The 19,204-nt window shown below is 36.1% G+C and overlaps 1 long non-coding RNA gene across 1 annotated transcript; it reads left to right on the top strand.

Annotated features, from left to right (window-relative positions):
• Window positions 1-1,693: 1,693 nt before the first annotated feature.
• LOC105482692 (uncharacterized) lies at window positions 1,694-18,750 on the top strand. The gene is made up of 4 exons (XR_987780.2): window positions 1,694-1,838; window positions 7,093-7,167; window positions 13,240-13,390; window positions 18,424-18,750. It is a non-coding gene; the product is annotated as an uncharacterized lncRNA (long non-coding RNA).
• Window positions 18,751-19,204: the final 454 nt, after the last annotated feature.

Genomic DNA, 19,204 nt, shown 5'->3' with positions numbered 1-19,204 from the left:
AAAAATAAATAAATAAATAAATAAATAATAAAAAAAGAAAAAAAAGAAAAAAAAGAATTTAAGATGTCATTGCTGTAATCTATAGGTTGTGCTGGTGGTGATGGTGTGTGTCATAACAAAGAACTAATCCAAGTGTAGGAAAAAACAATAAAACAATGTTTTATGATAAAGGCCATATTGTGAGATATACAATAAAGCTTTCAGAAGAGAGATTATATCTAATAGAATGATCATGAAAAACTTCTCAAAAGAGAAGATGATGATTTGTACCTTGAATGATTTTAACAGAGGCAGAAAGATATTTCAGGAAGAAAGAATGAAATAGCCTCGTCTCTAGATAACAGCTTTGTCTTCTTCCTGGTAATCAATTGAGTAACCATATTGATGGCAGCGTGTGGTTGCCCTGCTGTGCTTATTATCTTGTATTTATATAGTGTGAATCTCAAAGCTTGATTGGCGTAATTCCCCTGCTATTATGATGTCGTTGAAGTGGTTTGTGGTCTTTTGGAAGGGTAAGATTTCCCAGAAAAAATAGTGGTGAGATTCTTAGATTTGGAAAATACTGGGTGTGCATTATTTTTCTCGGGTTCCAAGTGATTCCTTTTAGTTAACTAAATGATCTGGGAAGATGGCTGTCATTCTACGCCATACTTTGGACTCTACTATTTGAACCTCATCTGGCAGAAGGTCAGGTTTTAGGTTTAATTACTCTGTGTAAGTCAGAGAAAATAAGATCTCACATTACATATGCCTATTTTTTTCCCCCAAATGAGCTAGCTGAGGGGCAGGGTAAAGTTGCTTTTTAAAAATATATTCTGCTAGAAAATAGGAAGTTGTACTGATTTGACTTACATAAATATTTAAAACAACCTTATGTACTCCAAATATAAAAATAAAAATAAAAATATAATTACAAATGGGGAAATATTGATAACAAATATGGTAAAGTAGTATTATTTGTAATATATATGTATATATTAAATAATGTATGTATGTATGTATATCTACACATATATATACACACACACATATGTATGTTTAGAAATTGATGATAGAACATCCAAGATTGTGAATGGTTAAAGGGCATAAACAGAAAAAACTTTTTAAGAGAAGAAATGCAAACAAACATGTTTCAATAAACATATGAAATCATCTTTGGTAAAGCTGATAATCAAATGAAATGAAAATCAAGACAAGAATAATGTTTCACTTTTACCTATTAATTTAACAAAATTTAAAAAGGTAATATTTTGATATTGAGGGGAGTAAAAGGAGAATTTGCCTACACTTTTAAAGGACAAATTGATAACATACGTTTTTTGATCAATTTCTAGTTTACGGTCCATCCCTGGTTTCATATTTTCATATTCCTAGAAATGTGTTTTAAGGAAATTATATTTTAAAAACAAAAAATAAAAATAAAAGTCTTATGCATGTCCAGTGTTGTGATGTCATTTGGCATTGGATTCGGAAAAGTCTGTAGTATAGTTTAAAGTTGGATAATGTGATGCCTCCAATTTTGTTCTTTTTGCTTAGGATTGCCTTGGCTATTTGAGCTGTTTTTTTTGTTCTATGTGAATTTTAAAATAGTTTTTTCTAGTTCTGTGAAGAATGTCATTGTTAGTTTGGTAGGAATAGCATTGAATCTGGGTTCATATCTTCATTTTATTTTATTAACTTTTATTTCAGGTTCAGCGGTACATGTGCATATTTGTTATATATGTGAACTTGTGGCACCAGGGTGTGTTACACAGATTATTTCACCATCCAGGTGCTAAGCCTAGTACCAAATGGCTGTATTTTCTCTTCCTCTCCCTCCTCCCGACCTTCACCCTCAGGTAAGTCCCAGTGTCTGTTGTTCCCCAGTTTGTATCCATGTGTTCTCATCATTTAGCTCCCACCTATAGTGAGAATATTTGCTATTTGGTTTTCTGTTCCTGCATTAGTTTGCTAAGAATAACGGCCTCCAGCTCCATCCATGTTCCAACAAAGGACATAATCTCCTTCCTTTTATGGCTGCATAGTATTCTATGGTATGTATGTACCACATTTTCTTTATCCAGTCTACCACTAATGGGCATTTAGGTTGATTCCATGTCTATGCTGCTGTGAATAGTGCTGCAATGAACATACAGGTGCATGTGTCTTTATGATAGAACAATTTATATCCCTTTGAGTATATTCTTAGTAATAGAATTTCTGGGTCAGCTGGTAGTTCTGTTTTTAGGTTTTTGAAGAATCACCATACAACTTTCCACAATGTTTGAACTAATTTACACTCCCCCCAACAGTGTATAATTATACTTTTTCTCTTCAACCTTGCCAGCACCTGTTTTTTTTTTTTTTTTTTTGTTGTTGTTTTGTGTGTGTGTATGTGTTTTTTTTTTTTTTTTTTACTAATAGCTATTCTGACTGGTGTGAGATGGTATCTCCTTATGGTTTTGATTTGCATTTCTCTAATGATCAGTGATGTTGGGCTTTTAAAAATATGCTTGTTGGCTAGACATATACTTTCTTTTGAAAAGTATCTGTTCATGTCCTCTGTCCACTTTTTAATGGAGTTGTTTGTTTTCTTCCTGTAAATTTGTTTAACTTCCTTATAGATGCTGGATGTTAGACCTTTCTCAGATGCATGGTTTGCAAAATCTTTCCCATTCTGTAGGTTGCTTGTTTACTCTGTTGATAGTTTCTTTTGCTGTGCAATATCTGTTAAGTTTAATTAGATTACTTTTGTCAGTTTTTGCTTTTGTTGGAACTGCTTTTAGCATCTTTGCCACAGAATCTTGCCAGTTCTTATTTCTGGAATGGTATTGCCTAGGTTGTCTTCCAGGGTTTTTATAGATTTGGGTTTTACGTTTGTCTTTAACCCATCCTGAGTTAATTTTTGTATATGGTCCAAGAAAGAGGCCCAGTTTCAATCTTCTGCATATGGCTAGCTAGTTATCACAGCATCATTTACTGTATAGAGAGTTCTTACCCTATTGCTTGTTGTCAGCTTTGTTGAAGATCAGGTGATTGTAGGTGTGTGGCCTTCTTTCTGGGCTCTCTATTCTGTTCCATTGGTCTATGTGTCTGTTTTTGTATCAGAACCATGCTGTTTTCATTGTTGTAGCCCTGTAGTATAGTTTGAAGTTGGATAATGTGATGCTTCCAGTTTTTTTTTTTTTTTTTGCTTAGGACTGCGTTGGCTATTTGGGCTGTTTTTCTTTGTTCTGTGTGAATTTTAAAATAGTTTTTTCTAGTTCTGTGAAGAATGTCATTGTTAGTTTGGTAGGAAAAACACTGAATGTATAAATTGCTTTGGGCAGTATGGCCTTTGTAATGATATTGATTCTTCCTATCTATGAGCATGAAATATTTATCCATGTGTTTGTGTCATCTCTGATTTCTTTGAACAGTGTTTTGTAATTCTCAAAAGGTCTTTCACCTCCCTGGTTAGCTGTGTTCCTAGGTCTTTCATTGTTTTATGGTAATTGTGAATGGGATTGTGTTACTGATTTAACTCCTTGCTTGGTGGTTGTTGGTGCATAGGAATGCTAGAGATTTTTTTTCTTTTCTTTTTTTTTTTTGAGACAGAGTATCTCTCTGTCACCCAGATTGGAGTGCAGTGGTGCAATCTTGGTTTATTGCAGCCTCCACCTCCTAAATTCAAGGGATTCTCCTGCCTCACCCTCCCGTGTAGCTGGGACTACAGGTGTGTGCCACCATGCCCAGCTAATTTTTGCATTTTGGTAGAGATGGGGTTTGCCCATGTTGACCAGGCTGGTCTCGAACTTCTGACCTCAGATGATCCACCCTCCTTGGCCTCCCAAACTGCTGGGATTACAGGCATGAGCCACCATGTCCAGCTGAGATTTTTACATGTTGATTTTGTATTCTGAAACTTTTCTAAGTTGTTTATCAGCTGAAGGAGATTTTGGGCTGAGGCTATGGGGTTTTCCAGATATAGAATTATGCCATCTGCAAACAGAGATAGTTTGACTTCCTCTCTTCCTATTTGGATGTCCTTTATTTCTTTCTCTTGCATGATTGCTCCAGCCAGGAGTTCCACTATGTTTAATAGGAGTGGTGAAAGAGAGCATCCTTGTCTTGTGCTGGTTTTCAAAGGGAATGCTTCCAACTTTGGTACAGTCAGTATGATGTTGGCTCTGGCTCTGGGTTTTAATAGATGGCTCTTATTTTTTTGAGGTGTATTCCTTCAATACCTAGTTTATTGAGTTTTTTTTTTTTTTAACATGAAGTGATGTTGAATTGTATTGAAAGACTTTTCTGCGTCTATTGAGATAATCATGCATTTTTTGTCTTTCATTCTGTTTGTATGTTGAACCAAACTTGCATCCTAGAGATAAAGCCTACTTGATTGTGGCGGATTCGCTTTTTGATGTGCTGCTGGATTTATTTTGCAAGTATTTTGTTGAGATTCTTTGCATCAATGTTCATCAAAGATATTGGCCTGAAGTTTTCCTTTTTTGTTAAGTCTCTGCCAGGTTTTGGTATAAGGGTGATGTCTCAAAGAATGAGTTGAGATGTCTCTCCCCCTCAAGTTTTGGAATAGTTTCAGTAGGAATGATATCATCTCTTTTTTGTACATCTGGTAGAATTCAGATGTGAATCTGTCTGGTCTTGGGCTTTTTATGGTTGGCAGGGGATTTATTACTTATTTAGTTTCAGAGCTTGTTATTGGTCTGTTCAGGATTCAATTCGGGAGTAAATGGTAACATCTACTTTATCATTTCTGATTTTTTTTTGGATCATCTCTGTTTTCTTTTTATTAATGTAGCTTGCAGCCTATCTTATTAATTTTTTCAAAAAAAACTTCTGTATTTATTGATCTTTTGAATGGTTTTTCATGTCTCAGTCTCCTTCAGTTTAGCTCTGATTTTTGTTATTTCTTTCTTGTCTTCTGCTAGCTTTGGTGTTGGTTTGCTCTTGCTTCTGCAGTTCTATAAGTTGTGATGTTAGTTTGTTAATTTGAGATCTTTCTAACTTTTTGATGTGGACATTTGGTGCTATAAATTTCCCTCTTAACACTACCTTAGCTGTGTCCCAGAGATTCTGGTATGTTATATCTTTGATCTCAGTTTCGAAGAATTTCTTGATTTCTGCCTTAATGTCGTTATTTGCTCAAACATCATTTAAGAGCAGGTTGTTTAATTTCCATGTAATTGAATGGTTTTTAGTGACTTTTAAAGTCTTGATTTCTATTTTTATTGTGCTTTGGTCTGAGAATTTGTTTGGTATAATTTCAGTTCTTTTGCATTTGCTGATGATTGTTTTATATCTGATTGTGTAGTCAACTTTAGAGTATGTGCCATATGGCAATGAGAGGAATTTATTATCTGTTGTTTTTGGGTAGAGTTCTGTAGAGGTTTGTCAGATCAATTTGGTTCAATGTTGAGTTCAGGTCATAAATATCTTTGCTAATTTTCTGGCTGAATAATCTGTGCAATGCTGTCAACGGAGTGTTGGAGTCTTCTACTATTATCATGTGGGAGTACAAGATTCTTTGTAGGTCTCTAAGAACTTGCTTTATGAATCTGGGTGCTCCTGTGTTGGGTGGATATATATTTAGGATAGTTAGGTCTTCTGGTTGAATTGAACCCTTTACCATATGTAATGCCCTTCTTTGTCATTTTTGAACTTTGTTGGTTTAAAGTCTGTTTTTTTTTTTTTTTTTTTTTTTTTTTTCCTGAAATTAGGAATACAACCCTTGCTTTTTTCTGATTTTATTTGCTTGGTAGATGTTCCTCCATCCCTTTATTTTGAGCCTATATGTGTCATTGTGTGTGAGATAGGTCTCTTGAAGACAACAAACCATTGAATCTTTCTTTTTATCTAACTTGCCACTCTGTGCCTTTTAAATGGGGCATCTAGCCCATTTACATTCAAGGTTAGTATTAATATGTGTGTATTTGATCCTGTCATTGTGGTGTTAGCTTGTTATTAGCTTGTTTGTGTGGCTGCTTTATAGTGTCATTGGGCTGTGTATTTAAGCGTGTTTTTGTAGTGGCTGGTAACAGTCTTTCGTTTTGATATTTAGTGCTCCTTTCAAGATCTCTTGTAAGATGGATATGGTGGTAAAAAAACTCCCTCAGCATTTGCTCATCTGAAAAGAAATTTATTTTTTCTTTGCTGAGGAAGCTTACTTTTGCTGGATTTGAAATTCTTGGTTGAAGATACTTTTCTTTAAGAATGTTGAATTTAGATCCCCAATCTCTTCTGGCTTGCAGGGTTTCTACTGAGAGATCCACAGAAACCATTTGAAGGGGATATGCTGTTTCTCTCTAGCTGCCTTTAATATTGTTTCTTTCATTTTGACGTTAGAAAATCTGACAATTATGTATCTTGGGAATGATCTTCTTGTGTAGAATCTTGCCAAGGCTCTCTGTATTTCCTGATTTTGACTGTTGGCTTCTCTAATAAAATTGGGCAAGTTTTCACAGATGATATCCTGAAATATGTTTTCCAAGTTGTTTGCTTTCTCCCTGTCTTTTATCCTAATGCTATCCCTCCAACAGCCCCATGTCCCCCAGCAGGCCCCAGTGTGTGATGTTCCCCTCCCTACATCCATGTGTTCTCATTGTTAACTCCCATGTATGAGTGAAAACATGCCATGTTTGGCTTTCTGCTCTTGTGTTAGTTTGCTGAGAATGATGGTTTCCAGCTTCACCCATGTCCCTGCAAAGGTGATGAACTCATCCTTTTTATGGCTGAATAGTATTCCTTGAGCTGGGTACCTCAGTTGGAAATGCAGAAATCACCCACCTTCTGTGTTGATATAGCTGGGAGCTGCAGACTAGAGCTGTTCCTATTCAGCCATCTTTGCCTGTCTTATTTTAAAGAGCTACTCTTCAAGTTCCAAGATTTTTCCCTCAGCTGTTTTTTTCTGCTGTTAATCCTTGCAATCAATCGCATTGTGAAATTCTTCTTGTGTGTTTTTTATCTCTATCAGATTATACTGGCTATGTTGTCTGTTAGCTCCTGTATCATTTTATCATGATTCTTAGTTTTCAGATTGAGTTTTGGCCTTCTCCTGAATATCAATGATTTTTGTTCCTATTCATATTCTAATTTCTGTTTCTGTCATTTCAGCCAACTCAGCCTGGTTAAGGATACCTATTGGAGAACTAGTGCAGGCGTTTGGAGGACATAGGACACTCTGGCCATGTGAGTTACCAGAATTCTCGCATTGATTTTTTTCTCAGCTCTGCATGTGTGTGTCCCTTTAACTGATGAGCTGCCTCTAATTGAAGTGGTCAGGCAGGGGCTGGGTGGATGTACTCAAGTCCCAGGTCAGGTGATCCTGTCTAGTGAGGAGAAGTGAGGGCCGGGACCTGTGTGGAGAACAGTCCGGCCACTTTTCCTTGAGGTAGGTGGTCTGTCCTGGGAGTTTGGACCAGTCCCTGGTCCCTTGGATTCTCCAGACCCTTGAAACATCTAGGGTGAGAGCTACAAGATGGCAATTATGGCAGCCTGCTTCTCCTACTGGGAGTTTTGTTGCCAAGTTGCTACTGGCTCGATATTCCCGGTGTGGGGTGATTGCAGACCCAGGCTGGGAGGACACACCCACTGAGGAGATACAGGATTGGGGACCCATGTAGCAAATAGTCTGGGCACTTTTCCATAGGGGTGCTCCAGTATGCTGGAGGTCCATTCCAGTTCTTAGTCACCTTGGCTATTTAGTACCTGAAGGTATCAGTGAAGGTTGCAAAATGTCTCTTGCTTTTTAAAACTACACTTATTCATGTGACTTCATCTGCCTATCAAAAATCATATTATTACCACAAGACTGTTGGGAAAATCAGAGGTACCTAACGGGTGTTCAATATGATAATTATTATTGTGTTGATAATCACAAATTTGACTATCACCTAGTCATTAATTGTAATATTTAAGAAGAGGCCATGCACAGTGGCTTGTACCTGTAATCCCAGCACTTTGGGAGGCTGAAGCAGTTGGATTGCTTGAGCTTATAAGTTCAAGACCAGCCTGGGCAACATGGTGAAGATCTATCTCTACAAAAAAATACAAAAATTAGCTGGGCATGGTGGTGCATGCCTGTAGTCTTAGCTACTTGGGAGGCTGAAGTGGGAGGATGGCTTGAGCCCAGGAGTTGGAGGTTGCTGTGAGCCGAGATTGCACCACTGCATTCCAGCCTGGGCGATAGAGCCAGACCTTGTCTCAAAAAAAGAAAAAAAAAAAAAAAAGAAGTGCACCTGTCTTACAGGCATATAAACGGACTTGTGATATTACATTCACTAAATGAAACAACATAATAAAAGTGTGTAAACTGGATGTCCTTAACTATTTAAAATTTATAAAGGGAAAAAACTGAAAGGAAATATGTCAAAATGTTAATTCTAGTTATTTTTGATAGGGTACTACGGATGAATGCTCTTTCTGATTTTAAAAATTATATTTAAAAATCTTTTGTTTAATTATAAAAGGAAAAATACATTATGTCATATAACCATAAAAACTTGAAAGTGATTTGTAATTAAAACTAATTTAGATTTTTTTAATAGTAAAATGTTTGATTTCATTAAGAATATCTCATTGCTGCAATAAAATGAGATTGTTATGGAAGAATGACATTTCTAGATTGCCACTCTTAGAATTGAGGAAAACATGCCTTTTTATAGTATTTTATTATTAAACATACTTTGATTTGTAAATGCAAGTTATGTTATATAAACAAAAATTAAGAAATACTGACCCTTCGTGGAAGTGCTGTGTTCTCTGTAGAAACATATGTTCTTGTGAATAAAATTTGCCTTTTCCACTCCTGCATGACCATTCAAATTCATGTCTTAGTATATAACTGCTTTGTTTTCCTTTTATCTTTTGATTTTGAAAGTGTATTTATATTCTTTTTAAATTTGCAATATTATATAATCATTGTAGAGAGTTTGAAAATTATTAGAAAATATAAAAATATAGAAAATAATTAGTGATTCTATTGTCTGTACATAAGAGTTGTTAATACTATAAAACATTTTTTCTACATTTTTTCAACAAAGTTGAGTAAACTGCAAATGATCTAGTACATTTGGTGAGAATTTTATATCATTAAGTTTTGTTTCAAAGTATGACTTTTTGTTTAATAATTTGAATATTCCACGATTTGTTTAAATTTGTGTTTTTTAAATTAACAGTTTGAACACTCTGTTGGTCAATTGGGTTTTTCTATAAATTATTGTTCCCTAACTTTTCTCACTTTTTAATGGAATGTTAATGCTTACCTAATTGATTTGCTGAACTCAGTACATTAAATATGTTTCTGTAAATTTTAAAACAAATTGTTACTTACATTTTGTCTGTTAAAACATTTTAAGAACTGTGAATTTTAATATACATAAGCAGCATTAAAACTTCTAAACATCTAAACACTGAATATGTTGCAGTCTCTTTTACTTTCAGGAAATAATGAGTCACAGAGGCACTAAGACAAATACTGGTCACTTTCACATACATTCTGTTGCTCTGTGGAGAGGCAGCTGTAATCTAAGGATTTAAGAGTGTGCATTCTGGTGTATGACTATTTGAGTTTGTACCCAGATCTTTCAATTACTAGCTGCATATTCTCAGGCAACTTTCTTAATCTTCATGTCTAGACTTCATTATTTTTTTAAGACTTTAATTTTTTTAGGCAGTTTGAGGTTCACAGCAAAATTAAAATGTCTTTCATTTTTGTTTCTATATTTGAAGTACTGGATTTTAGTGTTTTTATGTCATTAAATCTCTTGACATTTTACTTTGGATTTTCTCCATTGCCTTTATTATTAGAGCACCTTTTCCTAACTTGATTTTAGTTAAATTTATTTAATACTTATGTCTTCACAGTTTCTACATACTTTGGCAATACATCTAGAATTTATTTTGACATACAATATGAAAGTTAAACATAATTCTCTTTCTCAATATTTAATGCATTTCCCAGGGCTTTGTTATAAATAAATAATTCATTCCTTCCACATTTGTTGTAATACTTGTTTTGTCATATGCTGTATATGGATATCAAGAATTTGACATTAATCATTTTTCATTATTATTATATTTACTTGAGCTTATTTTTCTGGAGTACACAATTCCAGCCTGTTGATTCACAGTACAGTTGTCCCTTGATATTTACAGGGTATTGGTTTAAGGATATCTTCTGGATATATACCCATTTTACAGATGGTAAATATATATACCATGTATAAATGTATTGTATACATTTATATAGTGTGTATATACATATATACACACACATATTTATATATACACATATATACACATGTATGTATATATAGTATACACACACATATATACATTTATATATGTATATATACACACACAGACACACACACACATACATGCATAGTTAAGAAGATTTAATAACTTAGAATGCATAGTGTGTGACATGCCTGACAGATGGCCCAGTACCAGTAAATTTTCAATAAGTCATAGAAACTGGTATTATTGAACCATTTTTTCCCAAACTAGCTTGAAATCAAATGAAAAGATTCTTGATTCCTGATATGGAAGGGAGTGGAGCCACATTGCTGGCTATCTACTGGATCTGAGGTTAAATCCTTTATCGATTTTGGAATCTGGTGATATTGGATATTTAAACTTGAAGCAGTTGTGACCTTTAATTTCTGAACTATTTGGGGGATACTTAGTGAGAAGCTGAACCATATTGCAGATTCCTAAAATGATTGTTAGTTAATTACATAATGCACGTTTTAAGGAATTGATTAGAACATTTTTTGTTATATGCTGTATTTGTGATTTATCCAGTGTAAATGATGGGAGGTCAGTTCATTGTCTTCAGGGCTCTTACATTCCCTTTTTGTGCCTGTTAACTTTTCATTCCTGTGCCTCTAACACAGACACTGTGTGTTCTCAAATATAGCCCCAGCCTCTGCCATGTAGGACTTTATCCTTTCCAAAAATTAATTATATTTCTTAAAGCACCTCTAGACTGAAGGCATTGGAACTTAACATGACAAAGAATTGCTAATGATGAAATTTAAGATTTGTGGGGAAGATAACTAGTGGGTCCTTTTTGCCTTCTTTTTGTTCCATGGGAGTTAGATGCTGTTTGTCTGCTCTTATTTTCTCATATTTAACATGTCCCTGCCTGAATGTTGGAAACGCTTTCTGTAACCAACCAAAGTCCCTTATCCCAGGCATTCTGTTCTATATTTTTTCTGCAGATGGGTTGTTCTATGTTTCAGCAGCAATTCCTGGACTGCTAAGCTCTATTTGTTTATAAAGTATCTTGTTTACCAAGTCAATTGCCTTCTGGGGCAAGCCATTTTAGGACATAATAACTCTTAATACCTTTTGCACATTTGTCCCATAATATGGCTGTGTCCACACATGCAAATATATTTGATTGAATTCAGCAAAACTTATTAGGTTTTGTTATTCTACATAATGATGAATAACTGGTTTCATGGCATTTTCAAATTTTTGGCTGCTGGATTTAGTCTCACCCAGATGTGACCCATAAGAATTATTAGCTTATGCAAAAATTTTAAGGAAGGAATAAAAAGTTTTAAAAATCTTTACCACAGAATAAATGAAATTTGCCTTGGCACCTGTATTAGGGTTCCATAGAGGGACAGAACTAATAGGGGGTGTGTGTGTGTGTGTGTGTGTGTGTGTGTGTGTATATATATATGGAGCTTATTAAGTGTTAACTTATATATGTATAACTCCATATATATGGAGTTTATTAAGCATTAAATTGTATAACTCCATATATATGGAGTTTATTAAGTATTAACTTATATATATATGAAACTCCACATATATATATGTGGAATTTATTGAGTATTAACTTATACGATCACAAGTTCCCCCAATAGGTTGTCTGCAAGCTTGAGGAGCAAGGAGAGCTAGTCTGAGTTTCAAAACTGAAGAACTTGGAGTCCCATATTTGAAAGTAGGAAGCGTCCAGCATGGGAGAAAGATGCAGGCTGGGAGGCAAAGCCAGTCTTGCTTTTTCACGTTTCTCTGCCTGCTTTATATTCGCTGGCAGCTGATGAGGTTGTGTCCACCAGATTAAGGGTGGGACTGCCTTCCTTCCTCAGCTCACTGACTCAAATGTTAACACCCTTTGGCAACACCCTCACAGACACACCGAAGATCAATACTTTGCATCCTTCAATCCAATCAAGTTGACGCTTGGTATTAACCATCACAGCACTAATCTACCTAACATAGCTAATACATTTTAGAATTTAATTTTTAATTCAGTTTCTAAAATAGCCAGTTGTGTTACATGTTTATAGCGAGAAAGATCAGTGGACACTGGTCTTTTTTTTTTTTCCTGTCTTTGAACTCATTTGGATACAATGTCATGGAGAGTTATGAAAGAAAAATAATAATTCTGTACTGAGCAAACATTAGCTTGAGCTATATGAAATGACTTATATCAGGCCATTTTAAAACTAAAACAATGGCAGTTAATATTACTAATAATTATTCTCATGAACTTATTTATTTTCCCCCAAATTCAATGCTTTCATCACAATTTGAATATTAAAGCACTGTGCTCATTAACTCCTAGAAGTTCATGTGGTCAATAATGGGCTTTTCTTATCGTCTAGTTAGATGACGTCACATTTTTGGTCTTCATTGTCTTAGTCTGTTGTTGCTGTGACAGAATACCCAAGATTGGGTAGTTTATGAAGAAAATAAGTTTATTTAGCTCGTGGTTCTGCAGGTGCAGAGTTCGAGGGGCATGGTGCTGATATCTGCTCGGCTTCTGATGGGGGCTTTTTGCTGTGTCAAAATATGGCAGAAGGTCAAAGGGGAAGTGGCATGTGCAAAAATGGACCAAACACAAAAAGAAATTCCCTTTATAACAAACCACTCTCATGGGAACTAATCCGTTCCTGTGGTGACTAATCCAGTCTCACGAAAGACAGAATTCACTACCTTGAGAAGACATTAATCTATTAATGAGGGTTGCAACCCCTGCATCTAAATGCCTTCCACTAGGCTCCACCTCCCAACACTGCACATTGAACAGCAAGCCTCAATATGAGTTTTGGTGGGAAAATATCACATCCAAATCATAGCACTCAAAGTTAACATATCAGTAAAAATATATTTGTGTCTTCTTTTTAGGATGACTATTTTACTTTTCAGGAGTGTATTACAAATTCACTCCTGAATTTTACAAATTTGAGTCAAAACAAAATGTTCAGTAGTAATTTTGTCTCCTTTATTTTGTTAAAGACCAACAGAACTCACGTTTCCTGTGTTCATTGGGGCAGGTCTTGAGAATGCCCTTGTGTTCAGTCCAGTTCACAAGGACTTACTGAGCCCCTGTTATGTGCCAGAGAGTGAACCAAGTCTTGGGAATACAAAGATGACTATGTGAGAATAGGTGAGTAGGTGAGAATAGGGCCAATTATGGCCTTAATGTTGCAGCAATAAAGGTTAAAACAGTTTTAAGTAATTCTTTGGAGCTCTCCACAACTAATAACGCATTCTAACGATAATTAATTCAACAATATTTACAAAGCCCTGCCACACGCCAGGCACTTTGTTAGGCACCGTGTATCCAACAAGCCATAACAGTGAATAAGACGTGCTTTTCCTGGCCATCTGAAACACAGCACTTTCACGACACATATTGGCATTAAGAAAATGAATCCTTTGTAATTGTCTTCACTTTGTTTTTTCATTAATACATAATAATTGTACATATATATGGGGTACATGTGATATTTTGATAAATGTGTACAATGTGTAATGATCTAATCAGGATAATTGGGATACTCATCATATCAAACATTTATCATCCTTTGTGTTAGGAATATTCCATTCCAAATCTTCTCTTCCAGCTATTTTGAAATATACAGCAAATTATTGTTAACCATAGTCACCCTACTGTGCTATTGACCACTAGAACTTGTTCCTTCTATATGACTGTATTTTTTGTACTTGTTAGCTAAGTTGTCTCCATCCTCCACTTCCCCTGTATCTTTCCCAGCCTCTGGTAACCATCAATCAACACTCTACCTTTATGAGATCCATTATTTTAGCTCCCGTATATGAGTGAGAGCATACGATATTTATCTGTCTGTGCCTGTGTTATTTTACTTCACATAATATCTTCCAGTTCCACTTATGTTGCTGCAAATGATATGATTTTATTCTTTTTTTTATAGATAAATAATATTCCAGTGTGTATATATACACACCATATTTTCTTTATCCATTCATCCATTGATGGACATTTAGGTCAGGTTCATATGTTGGCTACTGTGAATAGTGCTGCAATAAACATGGGAATGCAGATATCTCTTTTTGACTTACTGATTTCCTTTCTTTTGGATATATACCCAAAAGCGGGATTGCTGGGTTATATAGTATTTCTATTTTTAGTTTTTTGAGGAATCTTTATACTGTTTTCCATAATGGCTATATTAATTTCCATTCCCACCAACAGTATATGAGAGTTCCATTTTCTCCACATTTTTAAAAAACAGAATGTTATATTTTTTGTCTTTTTGATAATAACCATTTTAACTGGGGTGAGATGATATCTCATTTTTGGTTTTGATTGCATTTCCCTGATGTTAACATTTGTCACATATGTATAGGCAATTTGTATGTCTTCTTTTGAAGAACATTTATTTAGATCACTCGCTCATTTAAAAGCTGGATTATTATTATTATTTTTGCTGTTGTACTGCTTGAGTTCCTTATATATTCTGATTATTAATCCCTTGTCAGATTAATAGTTTGAAAATATTTTCTCCCATTCTGTAGGTTGTTTTTTTCACTCTATTGATTGTTTCCTTTGCTGTGCAGAAGCTTTTTGGTTTGATAAAATCCCATTTGTCTATTTTTGCCTTCTGAGATCTTACAATAGTTTTTTTTTGCCCAGAGTATTGCTTGAAGTGTTTCCCCAATGTTTTCTTCCACCAGTTTTGTAGCTGCAGTTCTAATATTTAAGTCTTTAATCCACTTTGGATTAAGTTTTGTATATAATGAGAAGTAGGGGTCTGGTTTCATTCATCTGCATATGGATATCCAGTTTTCCCAGCCCCATTTATTGAAGAGACTGTCTTTTTCCCAATGTATGCTCTTGGCACCTTCATTTAAAATAAGTTGGCTATCACTGTGTGGATGTATTTCTGGATTCTTTTTTCTGTTCCATTGGTCTATATGTCTGTTTTTATGCCAGTACCACGCTGTTTTGGTTACTATAACTTTATATATATTTAGAAGTAATGTAACACCTCTGGCTTTGTTCACAAAGATCAGTAGGATTTTTATATGTCAACAGTGAACATGCTGAAAGAAAAGTTAAAAAAGCAATCTCATTTACAGTAGCTACAAAAATACATAGAAATACATTTAACCAAGGAGGTGAAAGATCTCTATAATACAAACTATACAGCTGGGCACGGTGGCTCATGCCTGTAATCCCAGCACTTTGGGAGGACAAGGCGGGTGGATCATGAGGTCAGGAGAGCGAGACCATCCTGGCCAACATGGTGAAACCCTGTCTCTATTAAAAATACAAAAATTAGTCGGGCATTGTGGTGTGCACCTGTAGTTCTAGCTACTCAGGAGGTTGAGGCAGGAAAATTGCTTGAACCCGGGAGGTGGAGGTTGCAGTGAGCCGAGATTGAGCCACTGCACTCCAGCCTGGCAACAGAGTGAGACTCCATCCAAAAAACAAACAAACAAATGAACAAACAAAAACAAACAAACAAAAAACCTATAGAATGCTAATGTAAAAAATTGAAGAAGACACCAAAAAAAAAAAAAAAAAAAAAGGGGGAAGATACTCCTTGTTCATGGATTGAAAGAGTTAATATTATTAAACTATCCATACTACCCAAAGTGGTTTTACAGATTCAATGCAATTCCTATTAAAATACCAATGACATTCAAAGAAATAAAAAAAAAGTTCTAAAATTTGTATAGAACCACAGAAGAGCTCAAATAGTGAAAGCAATCATGAGCAAAAAGAACAAAGTCTTCACTTTGTTTTGCCTACTGCTGCTGGGGTGAGCTCTGTGAAACAGGAATCTGATTATGTCAAGTTCTTTGCTTAAAAACTTTAAGTGGTATTCTCATTGCCTGAGAAGAAAAGGCCAAGTTCCTTGGTATGGATTTGCACTCTGACCTCAGATTAATTTTCCAGTTTCTACTCCTTCTCATAAGTCCTAGGCTGTCCACATTTGTCCTTTTGTCAAACTTCTACTCACTCATCCGTAACCTCTTCAATGACCTCCTGAGCATAGTTCACTATGTGTCTGTAGCACAGTAATCTGCTTATCTACCATATCACTTTACTACAGTTATTTTTGTGTCAGTGTACTGTACTAAATGACAAAGTCTTTGAAGGATTCTAAACTGGAAGCAGCTTTTGTTTAAATTATCTCTAACACTGAAACTCCATCCTTCTTCCTAGGGAGTTGTTTTTGTTTAGTGTTGCATCTTCCCAAGGACTTCTGTTCAAGATCTTCTCACAAACTTAGAATTACCTTGTGGAGCATTCAGGGCAAGCAGAATTATATCCAGTTCACAGTCAAAGAGTCTGAAGCACAGATGCATGAAGTGCTTGTTTCAAAATGATTAAAGTACTGGGATTATGAAAATTCTCACCTCTGCCTATTCGTATCCATTCTACTAGTTGTCCACATGAACGATTACATATAATTGCTTTCCCGTCTATAAAATTCTAGCTATATAAGAAGTTGAACTCAAGTCATGGCCTGTGTACTAGACTGACTATCTATAAACTCAGTAAAATAGAATTTCTTTATATAGTTCTTTCTAAGTTAGCCAGGAAGATGGGTAGTTGTGATGATGGCTTGTTCTCTGAACTCCACCAGGTAGTATTACTGAGCTTTCTTTGGCTCTAGTCTGTTGATTCTGAGGGCTCTTGGATATGGGTGGTGGTTTCTACCATTGCTGCTGCCTTGTTTTTCTTGCCTTGACCGCAGGGCTGCTGTCTGTAAGTGTCTTCACTTCTCCCACTGCTCTGGTAGCAGGGTCAGTGGTCCAGTTCTCAAACTGACAAATATTCTTCCCCAGGGTATAAGAATTTGGGCCTATAAAATGTAACCTGAGGACATGAGGGACCTTACTCCTGTAACTCAAAGTTATCACCCTTTATCAGTGATCAGTTTAGGGTGACATCCCCATACTTTAGGGTAAATTCCCTATATTTTAGTGGGAGCTTCCTATACTGGGGCTATTGCTTGCTTTTTTTCAGTGCATTAATCTTGAACATTATACCGATAGTCCTGTTCATTATTTTTTCCAAGATTCTTTAGGAGTCTGATACATGTAGAATTTTTATTTGATTTTGTTTAAACCAACACTTATTGAACACCTATTAGACCTCAGGCACTGTACTAGACTATATATAGAGTGTTCCATTTAATAGTCTCAAAACACAGGGATATTCCTATTAGCCCTCTGTTACAGATGAGAAAACCTAGCATCTGAGAGTTAAATAACTTGCCCAAAGTATCAAAGCCACTAAGTGGCAGATCTGGGACTGAAACTCAGGTCTGTCTGATTCCAGAGCCAAAGTTCTTTCTTATGCTTCATGCTACATCCCAGTACATGTGCCACCATGCTGTATAAGGCTTCAGAGGATTCAGCAAATGTTATCCTGAAGTTAGCATTTAGGAGTTTACTGGGAGACTATTCCTGCTACTACCACAAGTGCCGGTAAAATCTATAAGATTCGTAAGAAATTGTGAATGTCAATAAAAGTTAACCTTCTGTACATAGTTAATTTTTTCTCTCCTTCTTAACTACAAACATAGGGGAAAGACAGACTGCTTTTTACAACTTAACTTTCTAAGTGACTTAGACATTTTTGAGGGCTTCTTGTCTTCTCTATTTTCATGAACCCTCTAAGGGCTATCATGCTAAAAGTGATGATGATTCTTTCCAGATGTTGGAGTTTTGATTGCAAGGAGAATAGGAGCAGTTAAGTGATGGTGGTGGAGCTGGCATTGCTTAGTGGAAAATATTCAGACACCACCACGAAAACCTGCCAAGTCTCTTGCATTTTATTTGTATTGATATGTGTTTGGCTCAATCAACTCTGCCTGAGGTTGTGGGAATGATTAGAATGATCAAGCAAAAACACTCTGGGGATATTTCCCCCTTCTTACTATGATTCCTGAGTATTAAGCAGGTTAATGACAGGACCAATTCTGCATTTAGGTAAGAGAGTGAACAAAATACACATCCTCAGTGGCTATTTTAAGTATCTTAAGAAATTGTATAACTCAGAAAGTAAATGATTAGAAGAAAATTCGGAATATTTAAATGAATAGTTGCCTATAAAACTACCATTTTGTGATTTAAGAAAATCAATGATTCACCATTAAATCATATTAATTTTTAGAATTTTGTCTTCTGTTTTAAAAAAAGGACTTCAGAAGATGGCTGACTAACAGCAGCTAGTGTGCACTGCTCTCTTGGAGGGGTGAGTAAATACAGCACTTTCAACTGAAACATCCAGCTACACGTATTGGGATTCATCAAGAAAACAACTTGACCCATGGAGAATAGAGAAAAGCAAGGCAGGATGACTGCACATTTGGGAGTGACTTGGAGCCTGGGGAGCCTCCTCTGCCTAGGGAAGCAGTGAGTAAGTGTGCGACTCTGGGGACTCACGCTTTTCCCATGTATCTTTGAAAACCTCGGGTTAGGAGATCACCTTGTGAACTCACCCCACCAGGGCCTGTGGTCTGACATACAGAGCTATGTGGTGTCTTGGCAGAGCAGCTGCTTTGGCACATGCAGAGCCCCAGGAGCTTTAGAAACTCAGGCTTCCCAACAAAAGTGGTTGCAACCCTAGCAAAGAGGGAGGTTAGAGCCCCATATATATCCCTAGGAAGGGGGTTGAATACAGGGGGCTGAGCAGTGATGGTCTGCAGGTCCCACTTCCAAGACACCTCACAGGATAAGACCCACTGGCTTGGGAATCCAGCCATGCACAGGTAGCAGTGTTACATCTCCCTGAGATGAAGCTCCCAGAGGGAGGGGTAGGCTGCTATCTTTGCTGTTTCATAGCCTTAGCTATTATTGCCTTCAGTTCAGCTGCCCTACAAAAATGCAGCCAGACTCTTTTTGTATGTGGGTTCCTGGCCCTGCTTCTCCTCATTAGGTGGGACCTCCTGACCAGGGTCACCAGCCAACCTTGCCAGTG

This window comes from Macaca nemestrina, chromosome 1 (genome assembly GCF_043159975.1).
Source record: "Macaca nemestrina isolate mMacNem1 chromosome 1, mMacNem.hap1, whole genome shotgun sequence".
Taxonomy (NCBI): domain Eukaryota; kingdom Metazoa; phylum Chordata; class Mammalia; order Primates; family Cercopithecidae; genus Macaca; species Macaca nemestrina.
Note: the sequence above shows the minus strand (reverse complement) of the source record. Positions and strands in the feature narration are given on the sequence as shown.